Below are 6337 nucleotides of genomic sequence, written 5' to 3' on the forward strand. Positions count from 1 at the left end.
TTCATTACATTACAGTGCACTACAGTACATTACAGTACAGCTCAGTACATTACATCACAGTACAGTACTTTACATTACATTACATTACAGGCCCGGGTCAGTGGCCATTACAATACTCCCAAATAACTGCTTACACTTCATGTACTGTAATGCCTAAAACTGTACGTACACCTTTAGAAGCAGGAGCTAGATGAGTTCACAATAAGGAATAAATGACTAATAGAGCTGAACAACAGTAATCAACTTCCAGAATAAAGTTCTAAAACATTATATAACATATTCATAAAGTTACGAAAACATTAAGATTTAATAACATTAATATCCAGAATAAACATATATCATTACATTTATTAACATTAATATTCAGAGTTAACTTATACCATTACATTTAATAACATTAATTCAGAATAAACTTATACCATTACATTTAAAAACAATAATAACATCTATTCCTACATTTCACACCTGCTACACATTAAAAATGTTAAAATGTTGCCATTTCTTCTCACATCAGTTAAAAGGCACGCAATAATGTGTTTCAGGTTATATTTTTTCCCATTTTCCCTGAAAACACGTCTTAAGGATTATTGTTATATTTTCATATATAAAAATGTCTACACATTATCCACTGGGGACAGGATGCAGGCAGGCCAGTCTAGTAGTCATACCCTCTTCTTCCACAGTCATTCCTTTGTAATGCATGTGGTTTTGTATTGCCATATTGAAAAACGAATGGATACCCTATATCCCTTCAAAAAAAATAATTTGTAAGGCATCAAGTGTATTTTTCTGCATTGATGCTAAATGTACTGACACATCCCATCATCATGACAGACCCTGCATTTTGGCTGATAACTCTCTGAATGGTTCTTTTTATCTTTAATTCAGAACTCACAGCATCCATTTTTTCAAGACAAATTTTCAATACTGACTCGTCATTCAGTACATTACATTACAGTATAGTATATTACATTATAGTACTGTACATTACAGAGCATTAGTGTACAGTTTAGTACAATACAGTACAGTTCACATAGTACAGTTCATTACAGTACACTACAGTACATTACAGTACAGTTCACTACATTCCAGTACAGCACAGTACAGTACATTACAGTACAGCACAATGCAATACAGTACAGTACAGTTACACTACATTACATTACATTACAGTACAGTTCTGTTCAGTTCAGTACATTACAGTACACTACAGTACAGCACAATGCAATACAGTACAGTACAGTTCTGTTTTGTTCTGTTCAGTTCAGTACATTACAGTACATTAAAGTACAGCACAATGCAATACAGTACAGTACATTACATCACACTACATTACATTACAGTACAGTACACTTTTGTTCAGTTCAGTACATTACAGTACAGCACAATGCAATACAGTACAGTACATTACAGTTCAGTACATTACATCACATTACATTACATTACATTACATTACAGTACAGTTCTGTTCAGTTCAGTTCAGTTCAGTACATTACAGTACAGCACAATGCAACACAGTACAGTACATTACAGTTCAGTACATTACATCACACTACATTACATTACAGTACAGTACAGTACAGTTCTGTTCAGTTCAGTTCAGTTCAGTACATTACAGTACAGCACAATGCAACACAGTACAGTACATTACAGTTCAGTACATCACATTACATTACATTACATTACATTACAGTACAGTTCTGTTCAGTTCAGTTCAGTTCAGTACATTACAGTACAGCACAATGCAACACAGTACAGTACATTACAGTTCAGTACATTACATCACACTACATTACATTACAGTACAGTACAGTACAATTCTGTTCAGTTCAGTTCAGTACATTACAGTACAGCACAATGCAATACAGTACAGTACAGTACCGTGCATTGCAGTACAGTACATTGCATTACAGTACATTACATTACAGTACAGTTCAGTACATTACATTACAATACAGGCCCAGGCCCAGAATAATCCAGAATAAAGCTTCAATAATATTTATAAGAAAATGAAAAAAAGAGTCATTGTTGCATTTTCCTTTAACCCTTGTGCGATCATAACATTCTGTTTACTCCCCTTGTCCTACGGGTCAAAAATGACCCGCCCTACCAAAGCCCTAGAATAAAGGAGCCTAATTGTATTTTGAATCCTCCAAATTTGTTTTCTTCCAAAGGATTTTTGGATGGCTGGTGTGATGAACAGGAGAAAGGTGAATGGGATGAAATGTGCTGGACATGGGCAGCTGAATACACCATTGGCCCTGGAGTCATCCTTATGATGTTTGATGCTGTGTGTATTAGAGAGAGTTTGTGTTTGGCCTTTATACTTTTTTCTGGTGTTTAAATGCTTTTATAATTTATGGGTCAAAAATTACCCATAAGACGATCTTTGTACCCTAGTGGTGTGCAGCCCACATGGAAACATAAACAAAAACACTTTTTCTAAAGATGGGGTGCTTTTAGTAAAAGTCATAAAATTTAAAGTTGGAAAGATAGTTTAAGTTTTTTTGTTTACAGCTAAACATGGTAGTGGGTCACTTTTGACCCGCAAGACAACACAAGGGTTAAATTACCTGCTGGTGCACCATCAGAGCATGAACACGCAGGTCAGTTTCCTCTGCAGAGACACAAAAAAATTTGCTGCGCTGTTAAAATATCAAAGCACCAAAGTCGGAGCACACCGCCCCTCAATAAACCACTAATTGGTTTATTTCATGTTCCATCCAAAACACACTCATGATTATTTAAGAGAATTAGTAAGTACTTTGTTCCCTTACAACACCAAAGACACACCGACTAGAGGCCGACCGATCGATCGGCCAGCCGATTTAATCGGCCGATTTTTGTTATTTTTTTATCAATCGGCATCGGCCGATTTTCTTATTTGGCCGCGCCGATTTTAATCTGGCACATCTGCGGGCAGCTACTTGGAACGCAGCGCAAGGTTTCAAGAGTGAGCAAGACTTTCAACGGGTAAGGCATCCATTTTTACAATCCAGTGTCCCAAAGTCTATATTTTCTCTCATGATTAGTAATCTGTGATGTTGCTTCATTTACTGAAAAAGAATAGAATTTCAACTGCATCGGTGTTGTAGCATTTCTCTCCAAACGAAACTATGCTTAGCGTTGATGGCAGGAGTGCATTTGGAATGCGCCCTGACTATGCAAGGCAAGCCCTATCTATAAGCTCTAGTATAAAATAACTGACGTCTCTTCTTCAGAAACGAAAATCTAAGTAAATAAAATCAAATTAACACTTGATATTTTCAGTATTTAAATTATTTTTAGACGAAATGAAAAAGGGCAGGACTAAAACTGTTTAAGGATATTGCAGCATCAGCTGCGCTGAAATAATAATTACTGGTTAGTCAGGATTATTAGAGGACTGTACTTCTCCTTATATATAAACAGTGTTGGGCACGTTACTTTGAAAAAGTAATTAGTTATAGTTACTCGTTACTTCTCCAAAAAAGTAACTGAGTTACTAACGGAGTTACTCCACTATAAAAGTAATTAGTTACAGTAAAAGTAACTATCACGTTACTTTTTATTATTCGCCCGTCAAAAAAAGGAAATCAATTATGCATTTACTATTATTATTAGAAAAATAACAAAAAATAACAAACGAAAATAAACCCAAAATGTTGACAAAAATATAATCTAACGAATTTCAAAAAAATAAAACGAAATTCTCCACACAACCAAAGAAAATTACTAAAACTTGTAATACTGAAAAACATGAAAAACGCGTCTGGGGATGAAATTTAACAAACCAAGCCACACTCAAAAGAAATATGTATATATAAAACAAAATAATGGACAAAAACAACAATTTAATGCCCGTTAAAATGGTATTAATATAACAGCTTCACCAAAAGAGAATAGAGCTTAGATCATGCCCAAAAAATCCGACCCAGCCGGAGCCCGTGCACATTCTGCCCAAGCCCGAACCATAAACTGTCATTATGAGCCTGACCCGATCCGCCCCATAAACTGTCTGTTTTCGGGCTGATTGAATGAGCGAAATATAATCAGAATTATGTTAATTAACACTGTAACATAGAAGTATAGAACTATTATTTAATTTAAATGATTTTTAAGAACAGCTACACACAATGCTGCAAGTCAAACGCGAGGCGTTCACGTGCGCCCAGAGCTACGTGATTACAGTTTTCATTTTTATTATAGTTTAATTTTATTTTGTTTTTATTTTTTCTGTTCATTTTAGGGTGGGCTTGCTAGCGCGAGCGCTTTACACAAGAACTAACGGACCACGAGTGCCGCGCGCTCGGCACAACAACTCCCGCTGTACAACTCCGCTGTACAACAGCGCTTATAAATAAATTAAACACAAAAATGAGGGTATTCTATCAGTAATTTCAGTTCGTTTTAGTTAGTTTTATAAACACAAAATACAGTTGGAGATAGTTATGTTTTTCCTTTTAATTACCGTTTTTATTAGATTCAGTTAACACAAATGTTTTTCACTTTCAATTTTCACTATTTCGTTCGCTTTAGTGAACAATAATAATTGGTTACTTAGCAACATTGTGATTATCACACCAGAGCTTTATATAAAATAAAAATAGGAGCCTGATTTCGGGTCGGTCCTCAGGTCAGGTGGGATTCGGGCAGAGAATCTAAGCTCTAAAATAGAAAGCAGCAGCACCACAAAAACCGGAGCAGCTAAAAAGAGCTTAACGTCCTTAATTCGGAACTTGGGTTGTCCACGGCAATCACTGAATTGATTAGAGCACGCAAATCGTCACAATTGTGCCTCACTTCACCACGCCAAACCACAGGCACAGCGACCAGAAGCTCAAGTTCACCGGACAGAGGAGGGGTTAACCAGGGCAAAGCGAAATAAAAAAAAAAGATCATAGAGCTGCTAAAGTAACGTGCAGTAACGGGGTGTCGGAAATGGTAACGGCGTTATAGTTACAGTCATAGTAATTAGTTAGATTACTCGTTACTGAAAAAAAGTAACGGCGTTAGTAACGCCGTTAGTTTTAACGCCGTTACTCCCAACACTGTATATAAATAAGCTTTATTGTAAACGAATTAATAAAACAAATAGTTTCTAAAATAATGGAGTTAAAATAAAACATCTCTCTGCTGTAAAACTCACCCGTTTAAAGCGGTTTGCGCTGTTAGATATTAAATGAAACGATGAGCAGAATTTTCTGTTTTGTCGGGTTCTACTTTAGAACCCCCTCCAGACTTTTCTGATAAAAGCTCATTTTATCCTGAACCTATAAAGTCCGCGCTCTTCAGCTTTCTCAACTCATTTTCCGCTCACGCACCGAACCTCCAGTACAGCTGATGAGACGCGTTTCTCTGGCTAAGGAGCTCATTTGAAGAAGAAAAAAAAAACAGATAAAGCTATATTTAAATTACAGCACCTGTCTGTTTTTGCATTATTTATAATTTTATTCTTAATTTAAACGTCACCCATTTTTGTAAAATAATAGCTGCAGCCCTAATGTGAACATTTTATAACATTGTCCTCCCATGTCCATTCGTTTTCAACTGCATGGAGTTGAAGAAGAAATGAGCTTTGCCGTTTTGGAGTAACTATCTAAAGTTGTCACATTATGGAAGTCTTCTTGCACTCTGTTAAACATATTAAAATGAATAATTAATAGACTAACAGACTGCAACAAGTCATACATTTGTTAATTAGTAGGCCCCTACAGTAAATTTTATATAATAGCCAACATAATATTTCTACTATAAACATGAATATATAGTGTATATAGAACATATGTTATATAATGAATAAAATAAAATGTTATGGATAATACAATCTAAATAAAATTAATATTTTTTTTATTAACATATAGTGATATAGTAACATTAAAGTCACTATAAAATGCTAACCTTATTTTCAATAAATTGTGTGAAGTTTACAACTGTTGTGCCTCCTCTTACTAGTATGATTTTAAGCATGCCAAATAAGTATAATACGATAGCATATCGGCCCTAAAAATCGGCAGGTCACATCGGCCATCGGCTGACTCTGACCACTAATGATCGGTATCGGCATCGGCCTTAGAAAAACCCATATCGGTCGGTCTCTAACACCGACACACCTGACATCCAGCTGCGCGATCCGCAATTGACTGGTGTGCTATAGATCACTAAAATAGGGCCCATTATGTGATTTAGAGGATGAAATCTTTTTGGATATTATGTGTTACATTTTGGGATTATATTGTCTACAGTGAAAAGCTCATTTGGAGTTGTAGAAGAAAATCACATCCGTGTGCATGCAGTGTGTATAAATTTCTCAAACAGAAGTGAAATAAAATTTATAGCAGACAGAGTCTGAAAAGCA

This window comes from Astyanax mexicanus, chromosome 1 (genome assembly GCF_023375975.1).
Source record: "Astyanax mexicanus isolate ESR-SI-001 chromosome 1, AstMex3_surface, whole genome shotgun sequence".
In the NCBI taxonomy this organism is placed as follows: Eukaryota; Metazoa; Chordata; class Actinopteri; order Characiformes; family Acestrorhamphidae; genus Astyanax; species Astyanax mexicanus.